The sequence below is a fragment of the Camellia sinensis genome, chromosome 2, assembly GCF_055761805.1.
Source record: "Camellia sinensis isolate YWXY chromosome 2, ASM5576180v1, whole genome shotgun sequence".
In the NCBI taxonomy this organism is placed as follows: Eukaryota; Viridiplantae; Streptophyta; class Magnoliopsida; order Ericales; family Theaceae; genus Camellia; species Camellia sinensis.
In genome coordinates, this window is record NC_138962.1 from 179,960,790 (window position 1) to 179,977,896 (window position 17,107).

A 17,107-nucleotide genomic window follows, 5' to 3' on the forward strand; every position below is an offset into this window, starting at 1 on the left:
TAGTTTATTAACCAAAATTTTCATATCAAGTTCTGATTTTCTTTTTCTTTTTTTACAAACAAAAATGCTAAAAAGGTCCAATTATTTAACAGGATATTTAATCAGAAACATATTCAAAATTTAAACTTTAGGGGATAAAAATACACATAACTTTTCATCGAAATAAGTATTTTAAAATTTTAAATTTTAATTTATACCAACACAAAAAGTGAATAATATTAGTATTAATTGAATATTTTTTATCAACATAATTGAAAATAAAAATATAATCAAGCATTTTTTTTGTTTACATTAACTTTAAAAAAAATCTTAACTACTATTATGTCTACTCTCCCTCTATTAAAGTTAATTATCTGAAAATATAATATTTTTTTTCAAACTTAAGAATTTGCTAGTGAAAATGTAGAGAAATGATTGAGAAACTGCAAAGAAAGGTTATGGGCCATGTATAAAATAGACACCATTGCTTAATGCTTTTTTTCAATTTTTTTAAATTATTTTTTTTAGTAATTTCTTTGTCACTACTCTCCCTATATTAAAGTTAATTATCTGAAAACATAATTTTTTTTTCAAACTTGAGAATTTGCTAGAGACTTGCTTAATGCTTTTTTTCACTATTTTTTTTTTTTTTTTGGTAATTACTTTGTCACTACTTTCTTCTTACCTTGTGAGACCCACCATTATAATTCATTTCCAACTTATTTTCATAATCCATATTGATGTTATGTTTGTGAACATCAAATAGCATATAGAAAAAAAGGGTTAATTACAAAAATAACCCCAAGATTTTATGCATTTTTCATTTTAAGTTTCAATATTTTAATTTCGATAAATTTAACCTTAAAATTCTATACATGTTTCAATGTACCCCTTCGGTCCATCTCCTTTTGTGTTGGTAATGGAGAATCGTTTTGGGATTTCAATTGAAAAATACTGGGGTTTAAAGTGAATAACAGGTGAAACCTTGGAGTTTTTTTTTTTTTTTTTTTTGTAATTAACCCCAATATTTAATTTTTCTTTGTGTGTATATATATAACTTAAATATCTTATTGTACATGTACATGTGTGCTTGTATATATGGTGAAATTTCTTTATTCAAATTTTGACTGATACTCCCTTCGTTCCATTTTATTGGTCCATTATTACATTTTTTTGTTGTCCCAAAATATATATCTACTTTGAAAAGTCAAAATTTTAAAATTTAAAAATAAAAATAGAAGGGTATCTTTAGAATTAATTATTTAAAATTTGAATTCAAAGCGTAATGATTACATTTCTTTAAAAAGTTTGAATTTTAAAAAATGGACTATCAATGTAGGATAGATGATTTTGATTTCGTCGCTATTTTTGATGACTAAAAATAAATATATTTTTTAATTTTTTACAAAAAGATATGTAAAAAAATAGAGATGTGATTTGACCCAAATAAATGCACTTATTTAGTTTATGTCAAATAGTGTCTTAATCCATTAGAGTATTGATAAGTGTCTTTTACATTTCAACTAGCCCTTCTTACACAGTCATCAAAATTAGGAATGAAATTAAAATTTTATCATTAGAAGAGTCAAAATTTGAATAAAAAAATTACACTATATATACAAACACACATGTACATGTACATCTACAATAAGAAACATAAGTTATATATATATATATATATATTCACCCCCAAAAAAGTTATATATATATACACAAAAAAAAAAAAAAGAACCAAAGTTTCACGCGTTTTTCTTTAAACTCCAAAATTATTCTTCATTACCTTGCACAAATGGAGATAGACGAAGAGACACATTGAAATACGAATAAAACTTCAGAGTTCAATTTGTCAAAATTGAAACACTAGGTTTAATGTGAAAAACATGTGAAACTTTGAGGTTTTTTTTTTTTTATATAATTAACCAAAAAAATAATAATAATACAAAAAAAGAAAAAAGAAAGAAAAAAAAGGATAAACTGAGAAGAAGAAAGTAAAACGTGAACACAATAATGGTGGGTTAGAAAGTAATCACAAAAACATTTACAAAAAATAAAAAGAGACAGGAAAAAAATATGGTTAAGTCTCTTTCTTTGAAATATATATATATATATATATATGGATAAAACTCTAGGATTTAATTTGTCGAAATTAAAACATTGAGATTTAAAGTAAAAAATGCATAAAACCTCAAAGTTTTTTTTTGTAATTAACCCAAAAACAATCATATACAAATATTTTTCTCCAAAAAATTCACAAAGATACATATATATATAAATACTCTTTCTGAAAATCACTTCTTTCAAATAAATATCATTTCTAAATAAATATCAAAGGGCTCAATTTTAAAAATAATGAGAAAGACAAAGGCATACAATTTTTTTTTCCTTGAAACATAGTCCAACCCAAACTTGTTGGGGTTTTACCCAAACAAGGCCCAAATCCTGAGCGAGCCATCCCAAGTGAGACTGGGCCTAGAATTGGGCCTAGAATTTGTAACTCAGTCTGGCCCAAGCTTGTTGGCCTTTTACCTAAACCGAGCCCAAATCTTGGAAATGTCGATTGAAGTGAGACTAGGCCAAAAATTGAGCCTCAAAATTGAAACCCAACCCTGCCCAACCTCGTTGGGCTTTCACCTAAACAAAGCCTAAATCCTGGACTGGCCAACCCAAGTGAGATTGAGCCTTGAATTTGAAACCCAACCTGGCCCAAGCTCATTGGGATTTTACTCAAACAAAGGCCAAATCCTCGATAGGCCAGCCCAAGTTAGACAGAGCCTGGAATTGGGCCTTTAACTTGAAACCTAACCTGGCCCAAGCTCATTGGGCTTTTACTCAAATAAAGCCCAAGTTCTGGACATGCCTACACAAGTGAGATTGGGCCATAAATTTGAAACCCAGCTCAGCCCAGCCCAGCCCAACCCATGAAAAATTATAACAAAAAAAAAAGTGAAGAAAAATTATTTTAAAAAAGACTCAAATCTTGGGCTAAGCCTGTATGCCAGGCCACAAGCCCATAGAGGCAGCCTCTTGGCCCACTCATCAATCCACCATGCAAGCTCACTTAGGCCTAAGGTTTTGGCCTGCAGCCCAATGAAAGAAGCTTCACACATTTTCAACTTTCTACACCAAACAAGCCCATTATCATGGTGCGAAAGAATGGTCCATAAAATAATTGTGCTGATCTCTCTCATGAACAAAAATGAACATCTTTCAAGTTTTAGGTTTGCCTTACTAACCATTTGAAACATGACAAGTCACTTGAAAGAAGAAAATAAATAAACCAGTTTAATTTACTTTCAAATTTTAAATTTCTTATCAAAATCTTAGTGCGCATGATATTTTATCCTATACTTTCACTAGCATCAGTTCGTGTGGCAAACTGGTCGATGACGGTCTTATTTTGCTGTTTTGTAATCCTAAGAATTGAGACCTGCATAAAAAAAGATGAATAAAACAAATAAGTTTCGTATAAATAAAAAATTAAACACATAATTAGGTTTGAGTTGCGGCATGCTTGTCTCGTCTCATGTAATCAGCAAAAAAATCGATAAATGTAAACCAACATAATATAACATGATATGGACACGAAAAAGCAAAAAAAGGAAGAACCAAACAGGACAAACTAAAAACTATTGCATGCCACCATTACAATTATGACTGATACGAAATGCACAGTTCAAATAGGAAATGCAAATATCTTGCAGTCCGTTTATGATATGCTCTTATATAAAATACGTATTCAATTATAAAACAAGAAATCATTATATATAGTAAATGTTAACAAACACTTCACACCTAATTAATACACAACGTATTGGTTTACTCTCAATGAGATGATTCACCATTAAATGAATGAGATGATTCACCATTAAATGTCATCTACAAGGATCGACTGAACTCGCTGAGATCTCAAAATCTGATCTAAATATATCAATTGAAGAAGAAAATTCATATGCAACAATAAAGGTTTTGAAATATTATTCCGCTCCATAGAGCTTCCAAAATAACCCATTCCAAAAGACAAAGAAGTGTAGGCGGATGCAATCTCTATAGCTTTCAGCTTAGGTGAAGTCTCGGGAAGCTAAATAGGAAACAAACAAATAATAAGTCGTTTTTTTCCTTTAAAAAACCATTCAGGTTGAGGGTTGGGAGCTCTCGCTATTATAGGAGCCTCGGCTTGAACAACTAGAGTTCCGGCACTTTTATTAGGACCGTGTTCGCTACTATCTTGCATAATAGAGCATAAAACTTTAATGCAAGCAGAGCCCGGACCTGCCTGCAACCTGTGCAACAAAAATAATAAACATGTTAGATTCACAAGCTGGGGGTATACATAAATGGAAACAAAGAAAATGATTTTAGGAGACTTGTGACCATTTTCTCTGTGTTAAGGATCATCATAGTTTTTCTCTCTAGAATGAACACAACATCTACCACCGTCTTCGACCCCAAAGAAAAATCTCAAGAAGAAGAAGATCATCTAATTTGCAGTACCAAGAAGATCAAAAGCAACGATTCAATGGGGAAGGAATAGATGGAAACCACTGAGGAGGTTTCCCCTCCGCAAAATCTCTCACCCCCACCTCACACATCTAGCCCTAAGATGATGGCTACACCAGTTGAGGGGCCAAAGGTTAAATCGTTCAAGGATGCCCTCACTACACCCAGAAACGAAGACTTCTACTTTGATGAGCTTGAAGACATCATCAATACTGAGAAAGATGATGATAGAGACACAGACATCCAAGATGGACATCATTCACAGAGGGAAGATGGGATACCCCAAATCACCCTCCCAAAAAAATTATTGCAACAAATCCGACAACCTTGGGCCAATGCACTACTCATCAGATCACTTGGGAAGACTATTAGATATAGCATGCTCTGTTCTAGAGTCAAAACACTCTGGAGGCTACAAGATGATTTCAATGCAATTAATCTGGGCAACAACTATTTTTTATTTAAGTTCTCATCTCAAGAGCACTGTGTCATGGTGTACTTAGGAGGTCCTTGGGTAATCATGGACCATTATCTTACAGTATGCAAATGGGAGCCTGACTTCAAGGCATCTGAAGCCTTTGAAACCACCACAGCTGTTTGGGTTAGGTTTCCAGAGCTTCCGATTGAATATTTTCAAGAAAAAATTGTATACACCATCGCGAGGCAATTACGGAAATCTCTGAAGATTGATCTCACCATTGCCATGGCCACAAGAGGGCAATTTGCAAGAGCTTGCATTGAAGTGGACCTGAGAAAACCACTATGTCCCAAATTCATTTTAGGTAAGAAAAGTTACAATATTGAGTATGAATCCATTCATTCATTTTGTTTTCATTGTGGCAGGGTAGATCACCGCAAGGAGCTCTGTAGATTCAAGGTAGCACACCGAACAAAACAGGTGACCCAGACCTCTAGCTCACCGCCGACAAGAGACCCACAAACAGTTGCTGAGACCTCCCAAACATCTCTTTCCGTGGACAACGGTAACCCGCACCAGATTGGGTCAGAGGAAGGGGACAAAGCTTTTGGGCCTTGGATGCTTGTACAAAAAAAGAACCGGCGCCCAACGGCCTATGAGAAAGTTCAACATCATGAGGCCAGCCCAAACTCCAACAAATATGCAGAGTTAGGTAACACTAGCCAACAGGAGGAGGCCCATACTAGAGGTAAAAAAAACTACAAGATCAGGCCAAGAGAAAGAGGCCTATAAGTCCAACCCAACCTATAAACCCACCACTCACAGTCAAAACAATCCAAGCCCATCTAAAGACCTAGTAACATCTTCGCAGATTGTAGCACCTGAACTACAAGCCCACTCATCTGTCATCTCACATCCCAAAGATACAAACAACTAGGATAAAAACCCCCTTATTCCTGATAGTGTACTTATCCAACCTGCCAAGCCTACTCCTTTGCAAGTAGATTTGCAATCCTCAAAAATCCCGATGGAGGAGCTCCTTGATGATAGCATTAACACACCCCTACCACACCCCATCAACACAAGTACTCCCCTAAACCCTCCACACATCCTTACCACAAACCTTCAAGCATCCTTGAAAGATGGAGACTCGCGCCACAGCAAACAACCAACGAAACCTACCATGGAGATCGGGAAAATACCACTACCACAGAGTTTGGTGCACAAGATGGAGGGCAATACGTTGAGCCTTTTACTAGAACCAGGTATAGAAGCAATTCACTGCGTAGACACAGTCTGGTGGATCGAACAGATAATGGTGAGAATCGAACCAAGTTGCAGCACCATTCCAGGGCCTCTAGTGCACTCATTTCAGATGGCATCCATGAGGTCAGTAGACCAAGATCATCGTAGGATTCAAAGCATCCTAACAAAACTAGCTTATGAACCATTACCACATTTCCCATCCATGGATTCTATGAAAATATTGATTTGGAACTGCCAAGGGGCAAGAAACAACACCTTCAAGCACAACTTAAGACAACTCATCAAAACTCATAAACCTAAAATTCTGGTCCTCATGGAAACAAAAGTTACATTTAGCTCACTAGGGAACTTCAACAATCTGGGCTTCTCCTCTACAATGGTTGATCCAATAGGTAGAATGGGAGGAATCTGGATGCTCTGGGACACGGACCACGCTAATGTTCTAACCTCTTCTGTACCTAGCCAGTATATTCAAGCTACCATCCACAGGGAGGACTGAAGATTGGATTTTTTCTACAGTCTATGCTAGTCCCAATCCAGCAACCAGGGACAAATCTCTGGAAGGAACTAGAGAGGACAACTAACACTATGACCCAACCTTGGTTGGTTGCTGGAGACTTCAACGACTTCACTGACCTAAGTGAAAGAAAGAGCTTCTCCCCCAACCATAACTTTACCAGATCACAAAGATTCAGAGACAGAATCAACAATTGCAACCTCATTGACATGGGCAGTGTAGGTCCTCAACTTACTTGGACCAATAACAGACAAGGATTGGCCAACACAATGGAACGACTGGACAAAGCAATGTGCAATGACCAATGGCAAGCTCTCTTCTTTGAAGGCACTGTAAGGACTCTACCTCGCACATACTCAGACCATTCCCCCCTAGTGGTCTTCACCCAAGGTATGCACCCCTCTAACTCTGAAAATAGGCCTTTTAGATGTGAAGCTGCTTGGTTTTGTCACTCTAATTTTATTGATGTTATTCAGAATTCGTGGATTAATATGTCTAATAACCTATTAGAAGCCATTGGTACCTTTACTCACAATGTCAAAATCTAGAATAAAAAGGTTTTTGGAAGTATTTTCAAGAGAAAAAGAACCCTTCTCGCTCGCATAGAGGGTATCCAAAAAGCCCAAGCTCTTTCCTTTTCCCACAATCTCCATATTTTAGAAAAGGACCTGGTTAAACAATTCAACAACACCCTTTTTCAAGAAGAAATTCTCTGGTTTCAAAAATCTAGATCCAAATGGTTGACTATGGGGGATAAAAACACCAGATTCTTTCATATATCTACCCTTAATAAAAGAAGGAAACTTAAAATTAATGTCCTTAAAGATGATGAGGGTAACTGGATTGCTGGAACTAATGACCTTCAAGCCCACATCATTTTTACCAACCTTTTCAAATATGAAGAGACTACCATTTTAGAGGATTGAAATAATATTGCTCAAACCAGATTCACTGTTGAAAATAATAATAGGCTCCTAGCCCCTATTTCTAACTCTAAGATTTGGAAGGCCATCAAAAACATCAAAGCTTTCAAAGCACCTGGCAAAGATGGCATTCAAGCTATTTTCTACCATCAACATTGGAACATTGTTGGCCCCTCCTTTTGCAATTTCATTAAGACTTGCTTTCAAAATAAACTGGTCCCTCAGGAAATCAATGAAACCCAGATAGTTCTCATACCTAAACTTGACAACCCTGAGACCATTAAACAATTTAGGCCTATTAGCCTTTGCAATGTCACTTATAAGGCTATTACCAAGATCATTGTCAACAGAATTAGACCTCCCCTCCCTGACCTTATCAGTCCTAACCAAAGCAGTTTCATACCTGGTAGAACTACCATTGACAATATTATCATCACCCAAGAGATTATCCACACCCTTGGGTACAAGAAAGGCAAGTCTGGGGGTATGGTCATCAAAATTGATCTAGAAAAAGCTTATGATAGGATCTCCTAGGACTTCATTCAACATCCCCTTAAAGAATTTGGTCTCAATTCTGATTGGATTACCCTTATTATGAACTATGTTTCTACTGTTTGCTCTTCCATTCTCTGGAATGGTAAGACCCTTCCCAGAATAACCATGGGCAGAGGTCTCAGGCAAGGAGACCCTCTATCTCCATATCTTTTTGTCCTTTGCACGGAAAATCTCTCCAATATGATTAAAATTCACACTGATAGTGGCAGGTGGCAGGGCATTAAGGTTGCTAAGGATGGCCCTCCTATTTCCCATTTGTTTTTTGCTGATGATCTCTTTTTGTTTGCCAAAGCTAATAATAGCAATTGTGACTGTATTATGGAAGTTCTCTCTGAGTTTTGTGATATGTCTGGTCAAAAAATCAACCTTCATAAATCCAAAATGTTTGTTTCCCCAAACCTCTCTAGAAGGGGAGCCCTTCCTCTCAGCCATAAATGTGGCATACCTTTAACTGATGACCTAGGTAAATACTTGGGCACACCCATTCTCCATTACAGAATGAACAAGAATTTCATCAAGGATATCATTGAGAAAATGTCCAAAAAACTTTCTGGATGGAAAGCCAAGAACCTGTCCTTAGCTGGTAGAACTACCCTGGTTAAATCTGTTAGATCTACCATCCCTAACCACTTCATGCAAACCATGGAAATCCCCCAGGCAAGTGTGTGAACACATAGATAAACTGAATAGAAACTTCCTGTGGGGGCTGTTTTGAAGGTGCCAGGAAAATTCATCTTGTTAACTGGAACCAAGTGTGTAAAAACAAAACATGGGGGGCTTGGTATAAGAAAAGCTAGAGAGCAAAATTCAACTTTCATTTCTAAATTGGGTTGGAAGTTAATTAGTAATGCTGAGGATCTTTGGTGCAAAGTTCTTAAATCCAAATACCTCAAAAAACATTCTATATCTAGTTGGCCAACCAAAAGAAGAGCCTCCCACACTTGGAAAAGCATTATCAAGAACAGAGATGTACTAGATAAAAATATCAAGCGGAATGTGGGTATAGGGGAAGACATCTCCTTATGGACTGACTGGTGGTGTGGATCACAGCCTCTTTGCAACAAATACCAGGACCCTCATATTGATAATAGAGCGAAAGTCAGCTCTATTCTTGATGATGAAGGAAAAAGAGATCTGTCTACAATTGAAGATGTCTTCTCTCAACAAGACAAGGAAGAAATTCTCAATATATACAGGCCCAGGTATGTGACTTTCATAGATGGTCCATTATGGAAGGGCTCTACTACTGGAAACTACTCCACTGCAGCAGCCTATCAAGCCATATCAGGGCAAGATGACAATGGTGAAGATTGGCAGTGGCTGTGGAAGTTAAAAGCTCCCCCAAAAATCAAAAGCTTCTTGTGGCTGGCTGTGCAAGATAAACTCCTAACCAACCACAAGAGGCTTATCAGAAATCTTTCATTGACTAACAATTTGTCCCAGATGCCAGATCAGTAGGGAAGACATCCTCCATCTACTCAGAGGTTGCCCTAAAGCAAAAACAATATGGTTACTTCTGAGGGACTCCAACTGGTGGCAAAACTGTATAACTACTCCCCTTCAGGATTGGATCAAAGCTAACCTTAAAAGTAAAGTGCAATTCAATGGAGTGCAATGGCCCCTAATCTTCATAGCAGCACTTTGGAGCATGTAGGAGGAGAGAAACAGAGTTGTTTTTGAGAACCACACCCAACCCCCGTCTGTCAGTGTCAAGCTCATTCTAGAGCAAGCAGAGGAAACTCAGCAAGCATTCCAGAACTTCCTGAATCCAAATTATACAAATCCAGCACTAACTAAATGGCCTTGTCACATTGCAGGAAAACTCAAACTCAACGTTGATGGCTGCTCCAAAGGAGATCCAGGGCAATCAGGCTATGGTGGACTACTAAAAGATAAAGTCGGCTCCTGGGTATGGGGCTACCATGGTTACCTAGGCCATTGCACTAGCCTGGAAGCAGAAATTTGGGGCATCTACAGAGGATTGACCATCATTATGCAAAAAGGGTTGTCCAACATCACCATTGAAATTGACTCTCAGAATGCCATGGAAATGCTCAGAGAAGGTGCGGCCAATACTTCACCTTATCGAGCCATTGTTGAGGATGCTAAGTTCCTTATCAGCAGGTGCGAGTGTTCTATCCAGCATATCCCCAGGGAAGGCAACCACAGTGCTGATGTATTGGCCAACATTGGAGTTAATCAACAAGAACATCTAGTGTATCTAGAGAATCCACTTAGCTCTCTTCTCTTTGTTCTTATCACTGATATGTTCTTATCACTGATATGGTGAATGCTAATTCTGGAAGAGATTGAACTATCCCAAGACTGCTCTGTTTGTAAACTCTATGTTTTAACTTATTCCTATGAATCAAAAAAGGAAAATGATTTTTGTTGGTTTAACAAAAAAATAAATAATGAAAACTGAACATATAGAAGAAAGCACTAAACAAAACAAAAATCAAAAAAACATGAAGACCTTTACAAAAATATCCCGGTATTAAACTAGCCTCATACCAAGAAAATATAATGTTCCTTGTAGTAAAAGATAAATTAAAATTGCACGTTTCTAAGATGCAATTTTCTTTTTCTTTTTTTTTTTAATTTTTTATTCTGTTAGTTATACTTCCCAAAATAAAATAAAATAACATTTTTGAACAAGGATACATACAGTGATGATGAGACACAGCACTCTCGAGCAGTAAATCCTTTCATTAAATACTCTCCAGCACCACTAACGCAACAACCAACTATAAATGGAGCCCCAAACGGACCTTTTGAGGATGCCCAACAACCGGAGCCACAAATTGCTACTAATCCCACACGTCCACTTATCTGTTAAAAATATTTGAAGAATAAATTTCAAGTTTAGCCGAATAATGATCCATTTTAGAAATGATGTCATGCAAATTTCAACTTTTAGGTGTGAATTGTGATCGACAGAGGCATCAAATCTAAATAAAAGACAAGCCAGAAAAGCATTGAAAACAAAAAATGATGCCAAATAGGCCATTAAAAACTTGGTTAACTTCATCAAATAAGCTGGCTACCCAATAACCACTTCAAGGTTTCATTCACTACAAAGAAAAGCATTTCTTTCGCGTGGTTGTTGGGAACTTGGGAGGACAAAATGTCACAAAGGAACTGATTTTTTTTTTTTTTTTTTTAAATCAAAGCCTCTGAATCCCCCTCTCTTTTTCACACACACACAACTTCGTACACCAAACCGTCAATGGCCACCAGTCAACTCCTCCCATAGTACACCAATTCAACCACCATCGCCATACTTAGGTTAATTTTTTTTTTTTTTGATAAATAAACAAACTTTATTAGAAAAGTATCAATATGATACAAGGAATACAAAAATTCAGACCCCTAAGGAGAAAAGCTAAGATATCAAATCCTCTACAAAATTTACAAAAGTCAAAACATCCGGATCTACCAAACCTGTAACCCAATTATATAACACTGTGAGCAACCTTCTTTCCAACCAAGGAATCGAATGAGACACCCCTTGGAAAACATGCATGTTACCCTCCAACCAAATAAGTCACATTAAACAATGAGAAGCAGTCATTCATGCCTTCCGACGCCTCCTCCCAACCCTGCCCCCAGCCCAACTTTGCAGAACTGCCAACACAGAACCTAGCTGCACCTAAACCAAACCAAAAGTCACAACAATGATCATCCAAAGCCGAGAAGTAACTAGAAAATGAACAAGCAAGTTGCTCCACCGACTCAGAATCACCACAACACAAACAACACCAATTTGCCAAGATATGCCCACGCCGAATTAAATTATCAATCGTCAAGATACATCCTCAAGTTGCTGTCCACACAAAGAAAGCTACCTTGGATGGCGTGCCTGACAACCAAATACACTTCCAAGGGAATAAACCCGCATCATCGTGAACAAGTGCACCATAATACAATGACATGGAAAAGAGCCACTTGAAGCTCGGGCAAACCCAAACCATAGAATCCTCACCTACACCCCCAGTTTGCACCCCCTCCCAATCCTGAACATCTCGACGCAACCGCACATTCCAAACCACCACCTGTCCCTACCAAGTCCACACTGCGCCCACCAAAAGCTCGCAATCTTATGCAATCCCAAAAATCAAAGGAAACAACTGCTCCAAAAAGGTTATCATCACACCACCTATGATGCTAGAAACGAACTCTATCCCCCACCCATACCTTCAACCTAACCCTACTTCAAAACTCCTCCTAACGCAACCAAATTCCCTTCCAAACATCACGACTATGAGACTGCCCCACCCTACCTGAACACCACCCCTCTTTCCCCAAGCCAAACTTCGCCACAACCATCTTATGCCATAAATGTTCCCTCTCCCCCACAAAGCGCCACAACAACTTACCCAACAAAACAAGATTAAACATAACCAGCTACCGAACCCCCAAACCCCCTTTCTCCTTTGGCCGACAAACTCAATCCCAAGCCACCAAATGAGAGTGAGAACCCTCTCCCTCATCCCCCCATAAAAAGTCCCGATGCAACTTCTCAATCTGCTTCACAACTGCCACCAAAATCATATGAAACAACATAAAATAAATAGGGATACTTGACAAAACACTCATGATCGAAGTAACCCTCCCTCCTTCAGATAAATATTGCCGTTTCCATCCTGCCAGTTACCGCTGCACACAATCCACTATCCCATCCCACACCCCTCAGGCCTTGAAAGAGGCTCCAAAGGTAGACCAAGATATAAAATCAACAAAGATGCCACGTTGCACCCCAAAATTGCTGCGAAGACTTGCAGCCGTGTCACTTCTCCGATTGGAATCAATTTAGACTTTAAAAGATTAACCCAAAGACCTGACACTGCCTCAAAACACCATAGCACACACCGAAGATGGCCAATTTGATCAGCACCAGCATTACAAAATATAAGTGCATCATCTACATAAAAAAGATGGGATACAACCAATGAGGTAGATCTAAAACCCACTTCAAAGCCCTGCAACAAGCCTCCATGAACCGCCCTCGACAAAAAATGTCCCAGAGCCTCCATTACCAGTAGGAATAACATCAGGGACAAAGGATCGCCCTGCCGCAAACCTCTGAGCGTAGGAAAAAATCTTGCTGGGGAACCATTAACCAATATCGACATCCGCACCATGGATATACAAAAATGTATCCACAGCCTCCAAGTAACCCCAAAACCCATCATCTCCATCACATACAATAGGAACTCCCAATTAACATTATCATATGCCTGCTCAATAGCTAGTTTGCAAATAATCCCCTCATTTCTTTGCCTCAATCTCGAATCCACACTCTCATTGGCTACCAAAACTGCATCCAAAATTTGCCTACCACCCACAAAAGCATTTTGAGAATCAGAGATCACCCCCTCCAGCACCCCTCGAAGCCGATACGCCAACAACTTGGCCAACAATTTATATACACTACCCAACAGACTGATGCGCCGAAAGTCACCGATATCCTCCGGCCCACACTTCTTTGGAATTAATGCGCAACAAAAGTGGCATTCAAGCTCCTCTCAAACTGTCCCATCCGATGGAACTGGTCAAACATGGCCATCACATCTTCCTTCACCACTCCCTAACAGTGCTGGAAGAAGGCAATAGAGAACCGTCTGGCCCAGGCGACTTATACCCAACCATACTCCGTAGCGCCTAAAACACCTTTTCTTCCGTAAACGATCTCTCCAGCAAAGAGCCATCAACCTATGAGATCGCATCAAAATAGACCCCATCCAACCTCCGCCTCCAAGCTCCCTTATCAGCCCGAAATAAATGCTCATAGAAATCCACTATGGCCCCCCTAATCTCCTTCGAAGATGATAACTCTACCTCATTCACCCGCAATCTCCCTATTTGATTCACCCGCCAATGCGCATTAGCCATACGATGAAAAAATCTCATATTTCGATCCCTATCCTTCAACCACAAGCATCTCAATTTCTATCGATAGCTAATCTCCTCCATACGAGCTACCTGCATAAATTCCTTACAAGCCACCTCCCGACGAACCACATTCTCTTCAAACAATATCCCCGCTTCCTCCCTCTCCTCCCACCCCTGCATAACTGGTAAAATATTTGCCTTTTAAGTCTCCAACTGTCCAAACACCTCCGTATTCACTGCCTCAAATCAGACTTGAGAAGCTTTAATTTCTAACCTAGGCGACAATTGGGATCCCCAAACACACTATAACTGCCCCACCACCCCCGCACTCCTTCCCTAAAACCTTCAGAAAAAAGTCACATTCTCCAAACAAAATGGCATTGATGCACTCCTAATCCCCCCACTATCCAATAGAACTAGCCAATGATCCGAAACAGGACGATGCAACCTCAATTGTGTCACCTGTGAGAAATGCTCCTCTCAATCTCCAATAACCAAAAACCTAATGATACGGGACATCGCTCTGCCCCCAGGCTAAGTATATCCACCCCCCCTAAAGCGGCAAATCCACCAATTCCATCTCATCAATAAACAAAGAAAAAGCCCACGTAGATCCTAACACTGAGCTCGCTCCCTGCTTCTCCTCCATACACCACACCACATTGAAGTCACCAACCACACACCAAGGAACTCCCTAGCAAAAAGCAATGCATTGTAACTCCTCCCAAAAAGTAGCTCATTCCAAAACTCTCACGGGAACCATAGACCCTGGTAAAGGCCTGTCGATAATCATCTGCAACACAACAACAAACACGATAACGAGAAAGCCCCCTACTCCACATCCTCCTTCTCTACCACTCACCGATCCCAATGCAGAAAAACACCCCCTGCCACCCCGACGCTGGTAAGAAAGTCCAATCCACAAAGTGGCCCCCCCAAAGCTCCTTAACGAACTCCCCCTCCCCCATGTATTCCATCTTTGCTTCCTGAAGACACACCACATCCGCCCTGACACTTCTTAGCAAAGACCGAACCAAGACCCTTTTCCTCCTATCATTCAACCCATGCACATTCCATGACAAAATTTTCAGCTACATAGCAACATCATTTGATCTCCTCGGCTCTTTCTAACACCGCTCCCCACCCTTCTTTTGTCCCGATCATAATTTATAGAGCATTCTAATTTACACAACTCCCTAGTATTCTTTTGTTTTTGTCCTCTAGTTCACGCCTCGTTTCCTAAGGAACACCCTCTCTCCAGGATTCCTCTATTGTAGAAAACAATTTTAAAGCCTCAACTTCATGACCCTCAAAGGAAACGCCCAAATATTGACCAACCTCATTAATACGGGATAGCACCCAGGCTAATACCTCCTCTGGCTGCAGAGGATCAGTTCCTTGAAAGTCCACATCTATTGCAGGCTCTTCATCAGTGTCCACCTTATCCACCATATTCGTCTCAACAGACACTGCCTCTGGCTGAACCACCATGGCCATCTCGTCTGCCTTATTTGCCCAACGAACGTCGTCATCCCCCTCCACTTCCGTGCGCCCATCACAGCAAGCCGACGTATCCCAAAAAAGCTCCTCTATCATCGGCAACCCACTACACGATGATAAATCCACGTCCACAACACAATCAGCCTGTCGAAAGTTCGACAACGTCCTCCTTGCAAGCCCCGAATGCTCATGCAACTTCGACAATGACCCTACCACTCGATCAGTCGACTGTCATAGCCCACTTCCGTCGCACTTCGACGTTGAAACAAGATTCACATCTGGATTGCTTTGCTTTGACGCATCTAGGTTGGATTGACCCAACCCATTAGACCTTAGCCTACCAACGTAACTCCTCTGGCCTAACAAGTTGATCCCATGGCCCAACTCTCCCCCACCTCTTTATTAGCCCCAGCCTGTTTGCCCACATCTTGGCGCATAACTTTTTGGGCCTTAAATTGACCCAGTGAACCATCTCCCTTAGTCCTCCAATTGGGTCTCACAAGGATTGACCTACCCCATTAGCCCTCACTCTTAAAAGTCCTCCCAAATCTTTGCAGATAATCCTCCACCCCCAAATTATGCGACTTACTCTAATCAAATCTTCCCAAATCATGACCTACCAATTCCAACCCCGCACCATCACACAACCCTTCCGGCGACAAAACATGAACCATTGATGGACCTACCTCCATCCACACTAGAAGAGAACTCCCACGAACCCCACTGGACAAAAATTTGTGGTTGTGTAGATTCAGAGTTCCGAATTCTCAATCGAACACAGCCCAAATCAACTGAGGACTAGTCAGCCTCCACACCAATTGCTAACATCACGACACACCTCTTCGCGACAAAGATGTAAAGGTAAGCCCACCAAACCTAAGAAGCATGGACACGGACATGGACACGTGACACGACACGAATACAACATAGACGCGCCGACATGTGAATTTTCAAAAAATGCAGGACACGAATGTGGGGCACACGCATGAAATATATAATTTACTTAGAAAATATGAAGAAGAAGAACTCCGAAAATATGAGGAAGAAGGAATATATTTCTGTTATATTCAAAACTTCTTATCTTACAAGACCAAATGACACTCCTTATATAGGAGATATTACAAACATCATCATAACCCATTATATGCCACTTACATATTATATATTACCACTATCGACCACTATCATATTCTATACATACCACTATCTACCACCAACACCACTATCATATTCTATACATGCCACTATCTACAACCAATACCACTATCATATTCTATACATACCACTATCTACCACCAACACCACTATCATATTATATGCATGAACACAATTTCCAGCACTCCCCCTCAAGCTGGTTTGAAGATATCTTCCATAGCCAGCTTGCTAGTCAGCTTATCAAATTGCTTCTTGTGTAGTCCCTTTGTTAGCACATCAGCTAATTGTTCACCTGTTGGAAGGTAGGTCATACAGATTATGCCAGCATTGATTTTCTCCTTGATGAAATGTTTATCCACTTCTATATGTTTTGTGCGATCATGTAGAACTGGATTATGAGCT

At 39.5% G+C, this 17,107-nt stretch overlaps 1 pseudogene across 1 annotated transcript in view; it reads right to left on the bottom strand.

Annotated features, from left to right (window-relative positions):
- Positions 1 to 3,449: 3,449 nt before the first annotated feature.
- The window catches only part of LOC145819271 (putative threonine aspartase), a 37,137-nt pseudogene continuing 23,479 nt past the window's right edge, over positions 3,450 to 17,107 (bottom strand). Inside the window, exons 9-10 of the transcript XR_014360221.1 lie at positions 10,824 to 10,987; positions 3,450 to 4,259 (exon numbers count right to left, since the gene is read on the bottom strand). The product of XR_014360221.1 is annotated as a putative threonine aspartase (transcript). The remainder of the gene's footprint in view (positions 4,260 to 10,823; positions 10,988 to 17,107) is intronic.